Below are 16,186 nucleotides of genomic sequence, written 5' to 3'. Positions count from 1 at the left end.
AATTATATCCCTTCAGTCAAACGAACAGGCGGATAAAATGAAGAACGAATGTGTACCAAAGAAAGGGGTGCAGTTTTGGACCTGATAATAGAAAAACATAATTAAGAAAGAGAATTTTTATTAGGGCAATTTCACTTTATTTTTTTCCATACAGCAAGGTCAACTATAGCAGTAATAATAAAATAAGCATAAAAACAAATTGCAGCCCAGGACAGAGTACATAATTTGGAGCAACTACAAGCGAAAAGTAAGTCTGTGATTACATAATAGTAAAACCAAGCACATCTGTCCTTTCAGCAGATGAAAGTCGCGGGGTTGCAAGTTAAGTGCAACTTCATTAATTATTCAGTGTGAGTACTGGAGAGATCAGATCAAGTAATGGCCTAATCGCTTTTTCTTCCCAGCTTTGGCTTATACAATGACAAGGTTTCTCGAACGCTTTCCATTAAAACGGTAAAATTTCCCAGGGTTTGGGTTTTTTTTTTTTTCCTTTTCACCTGCTAAAAGAACAGGACCACTACAGCAATAAAAAATAATCACATAACAACTACAGCTACGGTGTGCTGTTTGGTTTGCCTGTTCATGATTTAACTCTTTTGTGAAAGTCAGTATTTGTTTTGAAGAATCTTTTTTTGTGAACAATAAACCACTGAAATTGTCAGAAACTGGATTGAATAGCATATATCTTTAATATATTTTTCTGATACTTTAAACATGCAGTAGTTTTTGAATAATGTACGGAATATTTGATCCATGATTTCACCTTGATGGTTTGAAGTACCTGCTTTTTTTACTTTTTTTTTCTTTTTTTTTTTCTTTTTTTCTTTATTAATGATTTTCAGGCAGATTTGAACCAGTGGAGCTTTTGTCAGTCATGAGATCTTGGAAGGATGGCATATCTTTCCAGCTGAAAAAATCCTGGCAAACTACAAGCTGTCCACATAAAGCAAAGCAACTTTTTTGAAGGGGTATGGAGTGCTAACTCTGTGCCACTTTTGCAAGCAATTTTGTTCAGCCTGTCATTTTATTAGCCTTAACAAAACTCCTTGTAATTATAGACATTTTTATTCAAAATAAGATCTTACTATTATACAGGTTTCTCTCTTTTTTGACTATATACAGAAGTGCAAAAAGTCAACCTTCTCTCTATACGTTCCCACATGCTAACTGCAGCATAATCAACCCTCAAGAGTTTGCACACACACACTATAATTCTTGTTACGTAAACTTTGAGTATTTGGATTATCAACAAAAAGTCCCTTGATCTATTGATTATGCAGCTTATTTATAACAAGGCCTGATATTCAGGGATTTCAAAAAATATTTAAACAATATTTTAACATTTGAAATGGATACAGTAGAAAATAAATTTTATTCTAATATCTAGGAACTAGATTTTCTCATAATAACTAATTACAAACAAAATAAATCATCAAAATATTACTCAATTGTCTGCCAGGATTGTTGCGATAGCAACAACTTAACTTCTTACTTAGCAATGATTATATAATTATAAGATATCCATATAAAAGATCTTTGTTCTTTTAATGAAAACTAGACAAGAACTAACAATGACTGACATTCTTACATTGTAATATTAAATCAGTAAAATATAAATCATTTAGTTAACAATAATACGAATACTCATATGACACTACATGTAAATTCAAAACTGAGTATGTTATGAAGAAAACTACTTTTTTTTTTTGTATTTTGAAAAAGTCATCAGTAAACTCTAATAAAACAAAATTCTATAAACTGAAATGGTATTCAACTGGTAATAGAAAATGAAAACAATCTAATAAATGTAAGAAATAAAAACTACACTTTTAACAAGAAAAAAATAAGTAATATTCTATAATGTTAAGTAACTACAATAACATGTGAAGTCACCTATACTTTCTTAACACGATTGAAATTACATTGGTATGGGTTTTAACCCGTAATGTAATAATCTAAGGCTTTAATAGATGTACAGTACAATCAGTAAAATCAACACATCATTCTTATACTATAAAGCATCTCTCTCAAGCATAAAAACTCGCAGTAAACTTGGAAGTATGGAGAGTTCTACAACCGAACTCGCGCTTCTTCCACTCCACGCTACGCTACCAGTGACCTGGCCCCCACTTCAGCACTTTGCTGAACAGAGCAAAAATATCCTTTACTAGCTGCAACATCCAAACCACAAAAAGGAATTCCTTTGGATGAATCCATTCTTAAAACTTGAATGCACATCTATTTTTTTGTTTTTATTTTGTAAAGGCTTTCTAAGGCTATAAGCAGTTAATCTGAACAAAAAAAATCACATATAAAACTCACCCAAGTATTTAACCCACCCAATTTCTATGCTAATTAACATCTCCATTTTTTCATATTTTGGTTTGTCATGCATCTGATGTCAGTGCTTCTTTCGTCTTTGTTTAGAGTCACCGTGTAAAGCGTGACTTTGATGAAGTAAAAGTGAAACCCATCTCTGCAAAACATTTATAGTCCTTTTGACTTTCGACAGAGGCTATAAATAGAAGCAAAAGAAGTTCCTCAAACATTTGTTACTGTGTCTCAGAAATGGCTTTTCCCTTTCATATATCACGTTATACAGTAAAATATGCATAAATATTACACTACGATGCCTTAAAATAGTTTATATATATGTCCAGTATGGGTTAATTTGTACGGCTAGAGTATCTTCCTTGTGCTGTCTACTGTTACTGTAAGGAATCGTTGGCCATTTCTGAGACAGCTTTGGTTTGAAACAGAATGGTGCCCTTTGACTGATTAGTACTAATAAAGTAAGTGAAAACGTGGTTCTGAAAATAACACTGCAGAAATAATACTCTAAACAGATGTACAGTCTATGGCACTTCATGAGAATCCTTAACAACATGGTATTTAAAGCCATTGATGTGCTTTAAAATATACACAGTTGTGGTTTTGCTTGGCACATTCATCTCTGTCAGATACCTCTCTTACCACTTCTTACAATCTATTACATTAAAAATATTACTCTTAAACAAAAATTACTGTGCATGCACGCTCTCATCTATAATGGCAATTTTAAATACAAGGTGCACCTTTGTTATTTGTAAACCTTGAAAGAAATAAACTTACTTTAAAAAATTATATCTTGGTCTACAGACGTACCAATACATAATAGATTTATGGTTACATCATCGTCTGTCTTTTCAAGGTGACATACATGATTATGTAGGAAATAGACTACATATGCATATTCAAATCCATATGCATACTTCTGTGCTAGAAAAGATAGACAATGTTGTAGTTTTTAGACAATAAGATCACCTCAGCACAAATATCAATTAAATGTACAAAGTATATAGGCAACAGTGTGCAGTGGATTTCCAAGTTCTTGTTTCATCTCGTTAACATGCAATGTGTGGATGTCTTACTGCTGAGGGAGTTTCCGAGTGTTGCTTGATAGTATATACATTATGGCTAATGAGCTTGTCCTCTTCTCAACCCAAACACACTGTCCTTTTCTCTTTAGTTATGATCTAGAAAGGAAAAAAAAAAGATAAAGCATTTTCAACACTGTCATAACTTCTTGTTAGCGCCACATCAGCTCAAACTTTGCATTTGCAGCAGCGAAATCTGCCACCAAGTATCGGGGAAGCTTGTGCCCAAACCCCGCAGGATTTCCCTTCAGTAACATTCCTGCAGCAGAGGTTCACTTTACACCCAATTTCTACAGCAATAAAAGCGCACAACACACTGGCCTCCTGCTTTCCCGAGCCCCCAGACAAAGGATCAGAATCCGGGGGAGAGTTTCCAGAGCCCAGACCCTGGGAGTCAGCTCCCCACAAAGCGCTGTGTGCAGCAGCCTTGGGCTCCTCTCTCTTCCCAGGCCCTGCTGCCGCTGCTCTGCAAAACCTGGGAGCCCAACCAGTATCTGGGAAGCACCTAAACAGCCTTAGAAATCCAGGTCCTATGCTCCCAAGGTCATTTTTCTTACTTAACTGCCCATCCAGTGTAGCTATTTTCCTGGTCTCTATTGTCTATCACACCTCTAGAGAGTGATTCCTCCTCCACCTCCAGACAGTCCCTAAAATGGGGACACCCCAGTCTCAGCTGACTGTGGAGGGAAGCAAGCTTAGGCTGCAGACCAGAGACAACCCACCTGAGTCACTTAAGCAACGTACAAATGTTTATGCTAAGCGGAAAGGAATAACTATTATTATAAACCCACTGTGGCAAATCAGTTAATCCTCACCCTAAGTGATAATTCCATTACGCCTGAACCATTCAACAAAAAACAGAACAGAAATGGAGTGCAAGGGAGAGAAAGGTAGTACAAATGACAAGCTGTCCTAGGGGAGGTGACGTGCTGCGGGTGGCCTTAATGACAACAGGCAATTTAGTGACAGACTGGAAACTACAGCATACTCATACAAAGATACAGGGGAAAAAATGTCTCAAGCTTAGGCACAGAAACCTAAATTTCAGACTTTGTGGGATGAAAGGTTACAGTATGAAAAACTGACACACACTGCAATCGCCGTTCACACCAACAGAATGCAGGTATGAACTGCGCCTGCACCGTGGGACCTCTCCTTGCCCTATCACCCGTCGTAACCTGACAAGTTGTGTTGAAGAGAAATCAGGCTTCAGCTAGGCAGACGACTAGATCTGTATTTTCAGAGATGCTGGCTTTCCAAATTTGGAGGTTTAATTCTTTCTAAAGACAGCTTAACATAACCGCACACCCCCCCCCCCCCCCCCCCCCCCAACCCCCCTCCCCGCCCCCCACCAGCCCCCCCCCCCCCCCCCCCCCCTTAGACCTGACTCACATCAGTGCTAGAGCCATCATCCTTTATAAACAAAACATAAAACTGTAGTTTTAGACTCTCTGATTTTGCCATTCAGAAGTTTATCCACGTGTATAATATGTTCCTTCTATATGTACAAACTAATACCAACATCTGGTCTGACACACTAGCTGAGGTGGTCCCTGCTAACTACGGGATCTCCACTCAGAGCAGAATGGCATGTCAGTGGAATTCAGAGCCTCTCCCCCCGTATTTTTATTAGTTTTCTTAGAAAGAAAATAAAAAACATTCTGTCCCTGAAAAAGACAAATTATGCACATATATAGGTAAGAAAACTGCAAGCAACAAGGCATTGGGAACTTACTGTTTGATGACAAAATGTCTACATCTGTGTAACATACTTGTGGCTAGTCAGATGTTCGGCAGATATTATGGGTATCTATAGGTAAAAAATGTAAACAATGAATAACATGTGCAATGAGCCAACCCAGAAACACAGCATTTTGCTATAGAACATAAGTTTGGAAAAGTGAGGATCAGCTGTGAGTTGGTGGATTTTATATTGTAACTGTAAGTTAAAGTCAACTGAAGTGCTACAGTAGCAACTTAAAACTGGAAAATGTCATGTTAAGTACTACTTGACAAATATAAATATTATTGGTTGTTTAGGAAATAAGAGAAGTTAAAATCTACAAAAGTCATGCAGTGCAGTAATTGAAAATAGAGCAACAAGGCATTGGGAACTTACTGTTTGATGACAAAATGTCTACATCTGTGTAACATACTTGTGGCTAGTCAGATGTTCGGCAGATATTATGGGTATCTATAGGTAAAAAATGTAAACAATGAATAACATGTGCAATGAGCCAACCCAGAAACACAGCATTTTGCTATAGAACATAAGTTTGGAAAAGTGAGGATCAGCTGTGAGTTGGTGGATTTTATATTGTAACTGTAAGTTAAAGTCAACTGAAGTGCTACAGTAGCAACTTAAAACTGGAAAATGTCATGTTAAGTACTACTTGACAAATATAAATATTATTGGTTGTTTAGGAAATAAGAGAAGTTAAAATCTACAAAAGTCATGCAGTGCAGTAATTGAAAATAGATAGCCCTTTTTGTTGGCCTACACAAAATTCTGTGCTTTCGGTGTATCATTTAAAATGATAAATTCTACAGTGGCCTTGTTCAGTCTGATTTTGTGAAGTGTTCACTGCTTTCACTGTCTTGGTTTTTGAATGCCAAACCTAAGATGTCCCGAGCTTGATTTTCACGGCTGGTGAAAATCCCCTGTTGAGAAGAGCTGCCTGCTCTTCCTACGGCCGCTGCGGGCATCACAGTGGATCAGCTGAAAAGCTGAGACTCCCCAGAGCAGTGAAACAATTCTCAAAATGTTCATTTGCGTAAACAGAATTCACCACAGGGCTCTCTTGAAGTGCCCCATCAACTCAGCTTCCCATTTAAAAAAAAAATAAAATAATTAAAATCAGAGTAGATTACCAGCAGTACAAATAAACTCATATTCTACATCCCATCCTTGGGTCCCACCCTCTGTGTGCAGGGGACAGGCTGAAGTCTATGAGAGCGAGCCCAAACGGGCCTCGCAGGTCAGGCCCTTGAGAAGGGACAACGCTAAAGCATGCAGGTGTTGGAGGAACCATGAGCAGCCCTGCACTACAGACAGGACCAGAAGTCCGGCTGGAGGGGGCAAATAGATGCGCCCGTGTACAGGGAAACATGCTGGAGCGTATGACACAAAATCGATTTGTAGCATCCCAAATGGCTGCTGCACTTGAAAAGACTTTTTTTCCTAGTGGATAGGAAGGCTGACCTGTTAATCTGCACAAGAAAGGGAACAGGGAGGTTTCCTCTTAACTAAATCATTACAGGTCTTGGTGTCGGTTTTTCCACCCCTTGTGCCCTCTCCTCCCCTAGCAACTCCACACAACTCTACAACATTGCCAACTTGTACAGAAATGTGCTTCAAGCATAATGAAGCTTCTCATACCATTTTTTTCTACTGCTGCAGGACAGGCTGTTGCACCCAACTGTGTAGAAGCATCAGGGATAGTGCTGTCGGAACATACCAAGGACCTTCAACACCAGTCAATGAAGATGAAGGGCCAGATCTTAAGACTTTTGGCATGCATGCACATTGCATCGTGTGGCATTAAATAATTTCAGCATTGCTCACATAGTATATACATATATTCGTTATATATGTATATATCGAGGTTTGGCTGCAGTACTTTACTAAGTATGTTATGAGGCTCCAGGGAGGATATGCATGAAATGATCAGATTCTACAACAGAAAGTTTCCCTGTAATCTATTTGGGAAAGTGCATGGTTATTTAGACAGAGATGATTTTAAAAAATAATGGTGTTTTTCTGTGGCTTGGCTTGTTCTCACAACTCTCTGGACTTATGGAGGATACAGAGACACTTAAATTAATGGTATGGTGCAATAAATTACAATATTAGGAAACTTTGGGCATACAAGTGGTTGCTTGCTTAAGTGACACGTATGCAGAGGTAGTCATACCTATAAACTAGCTTTTCAAAACACAAAGTAATTCTTACGGTGGTTTAAATCCGTGAGTGACATGGTCACTCAGCAAACACTACTCGAGAGCACGAAGTGCTACTTGCTAAGCAGACTAACCTGAGTATTTTTTGGAATTGTAAAATATCCAGTTCCCTTTTGAGACTCAGGATGTGCATGCCTATATGTCACTGCAACAGGATAATTTTTGGAATAATATTTTTGAGAGGTCAGTAAGCAGACAGGTTAACAAAGAACGTACAGCTGGGCGCAGTACAAAATGGTAGTGCTCAACAGGCAAAGGTGGAAAGGCTCAAAGCCAAAGACTCTGGATTTAATCCTGCGAGAGCCTGCAGCACGTGGTACCCTCAATGGCAGCGCAGCGCCCAATGTGCTGCAGCGAGGCTGGGGGCTCCTGGCTCCGCAGGGCCGGCGCCATCCGCCCCAAGCACAGAGGTGCAGGTGCAGCAGGGCACGGGTATTGCTGCTTAATGTCCAACTGCAGCTGCAAACCTGACAACTTTACGACGGGATTTTGAAATTGTTGAAGGAGTTAGCTCTAATGAATTTGGGAGCCGAGCATGTAAGGTGAGCCTGCCTTAGAAACTGACATTTATCCTCAGAATTAGTTCCACGTGCAGAACCACACCTGCAAAACGCCAAAGCAAATGTTTAGTTCCCTTTTAGAAAAGGCAAGTGTGTCATTCCCACTGAGTCAAGAGTAATACCTGCATATTAGACCAGACCTGATGGTTTCATAAGGCAAGTCTAACTTCCTAGTAAATCTCAAAAAATCATTTGTTTTTGTAAGAGAAAGAAAAGGGCCTTTTAAAAGTTTTTGCCGTTGCACTTTCAGCTGAAAGGTGTACTACAGAAATCTGCATTTTTGACAACCCAGCTAGATAAAACCAACAGGCTGTGTTCTGTTCTCAGGTGCAGCTTCTCTGGGCCCTGGTAATCCTCTCTGGAGCATAGTTTCTACCTTTTCAGGGAGGACTTTTAATCACTTATTTAGTACAGCACTATTCTTTCATTCCTGAAATACATCCAAACACGGCAGCAATCGGGGTAGCTATTTAGAAATAAAACCAGACACTAATGGACATTTTCTTAACTGACGTCTGTCTACCGCAACGAGTAATCGGCCTTTTCCAGCAGAACCACAAGCTGAAAAAAAGGTTTAAAAGAAGTTTCTGTGTGGCCCATGCTCAAACGTTTTTGTTTTGCTCCTGGAAGAGGAGAGTCAGAACACGTTCAGACTCCTCAATTCAGACTGTTAAAATTCTGATCCTGCAACCTCTCTGCACAAAGGTTTTACTGGCTTTCACTGGAGTTCTGCACTAAAAGGAACTGTCGGCTTCACAGAAATAGAAATAAATAATGGGTTCCATGTATTATCCCTTTCTCTTTACATCTCTGAGAGCAGAAATAAGCAGCACGGCCCATAAATGTTAAGACTGAGTCAGAAACTCTATTATCAATTATTTTTAGCATCAGAAATGGAACTGCAGCACCTTTTGAGCATGGATAAAGGCTTATTAAGCTATGCTGCAGGTCTTAGAGAGAATGTGTAGGCCAACAAGAGGTAAAATCAAAACCCCCATGCTCATTAAAAGCACCGATTTCAAGTTGTCTGTAAGGAACAAAGCTGTAAATTAGCAAACCTGGTTGGCTGTGGCTGTTGCAGCGAAGGGAACACTTGTGGCAGATGTTGTTGCTGCAGACACAGTGGCTGGCGTAGCACCGTGCACCATGGGAACTTTCGGAAGGAAAATCATATAAGCAAACATACAGAAGAGTGTAGCAGTATGGGAACCAGAGCGACATGTGGTAGGATAATTGAGCATGGTATTTATCACAGCAAAAAGCCCGAGACATCATTGCCAGCGCGTGACATGCAATCACAGTGCAAAGCAGGACAACATTCCAGGGAGAAAGAGGGGAGGGAAATGAAAGAGAAAAAAAGGGGAAAATGCTTGTTACCATCAAATCAAGAAAATCGACACAAACAAGCTTAACCATTTCAATACAAAAATCAACAGAAGACTTTTTAAACGCCTTTATATTTACAAATTTTTGTCTTTTAAGAATTCAACCCAAATATTTACTGCAAACAAAAATTAATCTTGTTGAAGGACAGTATACGTCTACGTGGCTATAGTATGATACAGTCTTTATTTAACACAAGATAGTTTCTAAACACTGGAACTCATAGTCCAATCAAAATCCACCAAGGAACAATGTGCAATTCAAACAACTGCTATACAAAATTAACAACGTCTATGTGTCCATGTCAATTAAATAAAACAACTGCATTTAATTGACAGGTGTTAGTGCAGGAGGCTAAGGGAGATGGATTGGCACAAGAGCTGTAAGTTAAAATCTAGCAGTGGATTTTGAGGGTCCGTGAGCTGCACCACAGGTTTAAGATAATCAAGAAACAAAGCTGGCACCTACCAACACTTGTAGCGGGTGTCATGCACAATATTGAGCCTGCCCATCATGCATTGCAACAGGAAGGTGGATTTGGAAAGGGAAAAGAATTAAAACAACCCATCACACGTGTAATTAGAAAATTTCATTTGAACAAAGAAGAAAAATTGTTATTATGGGAACAGTGGCATGTAACTGTCAGCACAATCAAACCATACAATAGCACAGTGATCCATTAGAACTAGTCTTCAGTGAAGGGGAAAGAGCTGGTTGAACTGTGTGCTGGTATATCGTGCCTTTGTAGCACCATGGGATATTAGCATGGCTAGGAAAAATTTCTTTAGCTTTATTTTAAAACTCTTTTAGTCTTACATCTTTTTGCCTTTTGACATAAGCTTTGTAATAGTCTTTACCCCAGTTTCCTCAGATTACAGCACTTTGAAGTTGCACCTGCCTACAGGTACCTGAGATCCACCCCTGCTAGCACAGCGGGACACAGGGAGTAGCGGGAGCGGGGGACCAGCACCATTGTGCCCTCTCCCTGCTGCTGCTGGGGAAGCGGGGCGCAAGGCTTGCTCTGCCCAGGGAAGACAGACGGCCAGAGGAGGCAAGCGAGGCTCTCTCCTCCTGCTAGGGCAGCCTTTTCTCAGCTGGGGCCCCTCTCGGATGGGCTGGAGCAATGACTCCTCGCAGAGCAATGACTTGATCTATACTGTTCATTAGCTGCAGTCTGACTGCTCCAATATTTAGGTAACGTATAGGCAAAACTCAGGGGAATTTGGCGTGCAGTACTTTTGTTGTATCTGTATGACCCCTGTGAGCTGCCGGTGAAATGGAAGCGATCCTGACTGTCCTCTGGTCCGTTTACTTAATATGCAGGTCAGAGGAGTGACTGAATAGCTAAAGTCTCCCATGCAGCTCATGGCAGCACCTAGGAATAGGTTCAGCATTTTTTACTACGTTATTGGATGTATTTTAAGCTGCTGGCATCTGGGCTCGCAACCTGTAACTCTCTTTAGGCTACACAAAAATAACTGAAGTGCCAGCACCTGCTGAATTCTGCCCTGCAACTAGAGAGCCAACAGCAGTATGGTGGTTTTAGGAACATTATGGTGTCATTTTTTAACTATCACTAAGCTGGTAACTCTGTTTACTTTACATAGTAAAATGCCTTCCACCAGACTGAACTCAGAATCTTCCATTTTTGCTTCCCAAATGATAAAGATACACCGATATTTCAGAGTATCCATTTTTAACAAACGATTTACTTTCTTCTGTAACAAATAATACTTATTAACACTGCTAATTATGCCTGACACAGCAGAAATTGAAATAAACTGAAATCTGGGAACTGAGATTGGAGTGGAAATAAAAACATAGTCTAGAAGACTGCCAGCGAGAGCCATGGCAATGCTGCTTCCTTGATATTACGTGACCATAACAAGGGGGACAGGAAATTGTTTTAGCTGGTGCCAAGCATTGTAGTGGCTTGCACAGTCTCAAGAGCATTTAACTAAGCAGGGAAAAAGGCTGTCAGTATAATTACTGCTGGGGACAAGGTTATTCTCTGTCATCACGGTATCTGCAAGGCTACAAAGAAAAGGGCATAATCATGTTTCCTAATTACTCTTCTATTTCTGTGTCACGGAAGAGACCGAAAATATTCACAAAGAAAGGTAGGTTTTCTGACTTGCCCATGCATGGATCACGGGAGAAGTCAATGGGACCACTTGCAAGATTAAAAAAAATGGAGCAAAATTTGGCTATAAAGTAAAAACAATAAGTAAAACTGCTTTCTTGGTCCCTCTTGTGACACCTCTATGGTGTTAATGAGGTTACACAGAAGAACTTTTGAGTTCTGTCTCTCTGCAGAAGTGCCCTATTTGTAAGGTTGTACATACTTCATTAGATCTGGAATATTATGTCATTCCATGCATAATTAGGTCTACATGTTAAAGACGAGTTAGATTTTCATAATGAGTCTGAAATTTCTTTGTAAAGTTTTTCAGCTCAAAATTTTAGTCTGAGTTATCATCATTAACATTATAACCAGCGCACACAGTTTGGAAAGGGAATCGAAGCAAATGAACATAAGGCAGAAATGAAAATACTAGCTAGGGTGCAATAACTTGCAAATATGAAGACATAATGCTGTATGACCCTCTTACCAGTAATAAAAATCATTTTTGCTATGACCCTAATATCCATCTTGACTTCCGAAGCTTTGACTGACTAATGAGAATGCATGAATAATAAATGCGCAGTTTCAATTGTTCCCTAGCTTTTCAGCACAAGGCAGAATTTTAATTCAAGGATGTGCTCAGTTAACTGATCATAACTTCACAACCAGATTAGTTCTGCAGTGGAATAAAGCTATTTTTATAAGTATTCTAGGTTTACTGGTGTTTTAAGCATTTTTTTCTCTTTTTTCCCCTCATATTATTCCCCTCAGTCTATTTATTCTGTCCAGTCTACTAAACCCTAATTAAAAATATCATCACAGACAGCATAAGCACTCCTGTCGAGGTGAACAGTTGTGCCTGATCTTTCCCTCCCAAATATTCTGGAGGAGAGCAGTGTTTTTACACAGACCCAGAAGCCCCGTGGAGGAAGGTGCTTACACTGACATCGCTTTAGGAAAGCATCTGTGCACTGACTGAGTCCCAATGATGAGCAAGTTAAGTTCTCTGGAGCCGAAGCTGCAGTAACTAAATAAATATGCAATGCGTTAACTTAACGGCAGAGGTGGCTGAAGCCTCGCCACTGCTGGCTACGTGGTTCAGCCGGCCTGCTGCAATTCTGCCCCTTGCAGGTGCATCAGGACAACAGCTCCTGGGAGTATCCTGTAAACCTGACTCGTTTCTTTTGGAGGATTACCCTTCTCAAGGACTGTATGGTCACCCAGTTTACACGCACAGGCCAGGAACAGCTGTATCAGCACAACTGAGGCGACACTGAGCTGAGGCACAGGATGGTAACAAGCACCAGGGCATGAATTTCACTTGGTTGCACACAGGAGCTCTCTATCTGCATGTACAAACATAACCCCAGCCAGCTCACAGTTCCTGCAGGACAAAGAGCACGTGCAGAAGTAGTGAACGCCAAGTAACCGGTGCTCTGCAAGTTCACAGCCCCCCAGCGAAATGTTTGCCCACGTGTCTGCCAAGGCTTCAAGATTTGGCAGCCAGGACTGAAGTACCAAAACAAGCTGTGAACACCTATTAAGTCGTGCAGAGCCTCCTCATTCGGCAGACTAACTCCACTTATTTCAACTAGCCAACACCACAAGTGTTCCCAGTTCTTTCTTGCAACATCTTTTAGACTCTTCTCTCAGTCTGGGGACAGCTTCCAGCAGCCAAGGTTTCTGGGAGACCTCAATGGGGAGCCGTGCAAAGAAAGAGGGAGCTCTGTTTGAGAGTGGTGAGATGAGTATTTAGGAGAATATAATCATTTATGGTGTGCTGGAGCACCAGTGTCCATCCTCTGGCATGGACAAGCCTTCATTTGCTTTCATATACCCTTGCATACAGGCAACCAGAATTAAGCCTTACAATTTAGAAAAGGTTTCTGGGTTTGTCTGGAACATGAGTGGAAAACTCTCAAGGGTGAAGCATCAGGAGTGAAGTGCCCCACAGAGAGGAGGGTCCTGTCAGGATCCTCTATAGGGGTACACACCTGTACCATGTAGGTTCTGCAAGTGTCCTGCCCTCCAGACCTCCTTCATTTTCATAAATTGCCGCTGAAGCAACTAAGAACACATGTGAGTAATTACACTTTGGGCGTCCGAACCTGAAAAATGTCTCTTTAGTTCAGACCCCGCTGAATTAACCTGCCTCTGCTCCATGGCAGTGGAGCTGAGGGCATGCATGCTGTGTCCTACCAGTGCACTCCTGCAGTCCTGTCGGTTCCTAGGGACTAACGAAGAAACTCTATTTCCAGATGACTATGCACAAACAGGGCTGACACTAGTTAATTTAAAGGGGGGAAAACTAAGAAGGGCAAGGTGGTGAGTAAAATTTTCTAACTTTTGGAAAAGGACTGGATTATTAGAAAGCTCAAACTGCTGCTATTTGAAAAATATAAAAATATAACTTACAGTAGCTCATGCTAAAAAATCCTTTACTCCTCTTGTTTAACATATACTGAACTTCAGTGGTCAAGATAGATCAAATGAAGCATCAAGAACCACTGCACAAACTCCTGTAGGTTTCAGTATAGATTTGCTAGAGGAAGAGCTGAGGTAGGTTGTAAGTGCCAACGTGAAAGATCCCAGTCAATGATGTAGTGCAAGTGAGGTCTGACACACACAAACCTTAACCCCAGCTTCTAAGTACAAAGCGCATGATTCAAAGAAGCTCAAGTACTTCCAGAAATAATCCAGCCCCTTGCTGATTTAATGGAATCTGGAAAATTGCATGGTTTACTAACTACATCAGTTATGCTTTGCCAAAACAAATCTGTGAAATTGTTTAATATCTACAGGAATGACCATGATTGCACAAGCATTTTTATTTGAATTTTAGGATGTGGGCTAGAGACCTGACCTAAAGCTTACTCAACCAGAGTCTTTCTATTGATCCCAACAAGCTTTGCAACCAGCTTTTACTAATATATTTCAGTGGTTGCGATGCATTTTTGGGACCTAGGTAAGTTATTACAATGTACTACAGCAGCAACTGATCTTTGTGTTATGTAAATTACGTATGTTGGTTGTATGCCAGATTGTACCATCAAGAAAGAATGGTTAAGGGCATTATACCTGGGGACATACCCACCAAAACTGGGATAAAATCCTTAAATTTTTTTGGTAAAGATTGAATGGTTGTATTTTCTTTTCTCCCTTCCCCTCAGCTAGTCAGCATTACGAAGGGCTGTCCTCACAGACTCCAGTATTTTGAGTACAGATTTACCAAATGTCCTCTGCGTTTCATCACTTACCTCCTAGAATGATAGTGCTGTTTTAATGTGGGTTCACATGTAAAAACACTAACTCAGCTGTGTTAATATAGGTGTAAATTCGCATGACATACTAGATATATAATTTTTCATGAAGTGCTGTTTGCAGAACCAAAACATATATTCCAACTTGAAGTCCCATTTATTTCAGAGGGATTTCTGCTTATGTAAATAGTACAGGCATCAATTCCTCAGCAATTACACTAGGACGAGTATAGATTTGATCGCTCTTGAATAAAAGCAAATGCACCTAGGTTCTGCTTAGATCAAATCGGCCCCGAGGCTTTAGTGGTAGAAGCCTGAACCTTGATTTCTTGTGTAGGTTCATGATTAGCCTATCTGCAAGACTGCCTGCCTGTGCCTTTTACAATCACTGCACCATAATTAAAATCAAAACCTTCAAGTGTGTGACTCAGAACAACTGTTGTTAAGCACATGAAGGCAAAGGGGTCTTACAGCAAACAGAAACAAATACAACAGCTTAAGAGATGTGTAATGAAGAGAAGTTAATCAAGGAAAAGAGGAACGAGAGAGTAGATTTCAAATTCTGATTTGGGATGACAGAGCATGACACTGATTTTTATATTAGACTGGAAAACACCCACCCAGCTTCCGAGAGAAGCAGAGAGAAGCCAGCCTTCCTGCAGTCAGCACCTCCTCTGCCCGCGTCTCACCAGGCACGGCAGTGTCTCAGCCTGCAGAGAGGCTGCCTGCACCTGGCACTAGCGGCCGCCGTGCAAATACCTCTATGCATTTGCTGGCAGGAACAAATGGTTATTTCCTAGCATCTTTTTTCCAGAATTTCCCCCTTCTCCCTCCCCAGAAAAAGGCAAATGAGAAGCACTTACCTGGTGGGAGAAAGGCTGTATGCTGCTGTAACTGCATGTTGGCAAGAGCTTGCTGGTATTGGAAAATACCAGTGTTAAAGACTGCAGTGGCACCATTGGTTTTTTCAAGCGCAGGCCTCTTTGGTAATGGGGGAAGTACAGCTTGAGGAAGTCCCTGAATGGTGGATGGGTATAAGGGAGGGAGAAGAAAAGGAAAGAGAGAAAGGAAAAAAGAAAAATCAGTAGAAGGCAAAAATACAAGGCAGCACCATGTTTATCCATGAGCAAGCAAGCAGCATAGCAGACTTAACTACCAAATAAAAGGCGAGGTAAAAGATTTACAAGGGAGCACTACTTTAGCCTACCATTACAGCGGCACAGGTAACGTGTTGGAGCCGTACGTTATAGGAACCGGCGTAAATGTTACGCTACGGTAAAGCTTCAGGGTTTCAATCAGGAGCGAGGCTATTGGGGTAGGGGGAAGCAGCACTGCTAGCTCCATGAGGATCAACACGTAGAAGCGATGTTAATAGTCACCGTCCGGAGCGGATGGCAGGGCTGCTGGCGCCAACCCACTCCCTGGGCCCCAGCGCCTGCCCGGGCATGCAGAGCGCGCGCCGCATGCCGGCACCCCCGGGGC

The 16,186-nt window shown here is 40.8% G+C and overlaps 1 protein-coding gene and 1 long non-coding RNA gene across 4 annotated transcripts in view; both read right to left on the bottom strand.

Annotated features, from left to right (window-relative positions):
- Positions 1-475: 475 nt before the first annotated feature.
- Positions 476-5,469, bottom strand: LOC118451828. The gene is made up of 2 exons (XR_004841397.1): positions 5,152-5,469; positions 476-3,515 (listed from the first exon to the last, which is right to left on the bottom strand). It is a non-coding gene; the product is annotated as an uncharacterized LOC118451828 (long non-coding RNA).
- Positions 5,470-9,001: 3,532 nt separating this feature from the next.
- Positions 9,002-16,186, bottom strand: part of MBNL1 (muscleblind like splicing regulator 1) — a 99,677-nt gene continuing 92,492 nt past the window's right edge. The window contains exons 6-7 of one of the 3 annotated variants that reach the window (XR_004841395.1): positions 15,568-15,721; positions 9,002-9,089 (exon numbers count right to left, since the gene is read on the bottom strand). The gene's annotated coding sequence lies outside the window, so the exon portion shown is untranslated. Of the gene's footprint in view, positions 9,090-15,567; positions 15,722-16,186 lie in introns of those variants that run through there. The other 2 variants (XM_035889983.1, XR_004841396.1) reach the window with 2 other exon arrangements.

This window comes from Egretta garzetta, unplaced genomic scaffold (assembly GCF_000687185.1).
Source record: "Egretta garzetta isolate BGI_Z169 unplaced genomic scaffold, ASM68718v1 scaffold172, whole genome shotgun sequence".
NCBI lineage: Eukaryota > Metazoa > Chordata > Aves > Pelecaniformes > Ardeidae > Egretta > Egretta garzetta.
The sequence above is the reverse complement of the archived record's forward strand: the minus strand, read 5'-3'. Positions and strand labels throughout refer to the sequence as shown.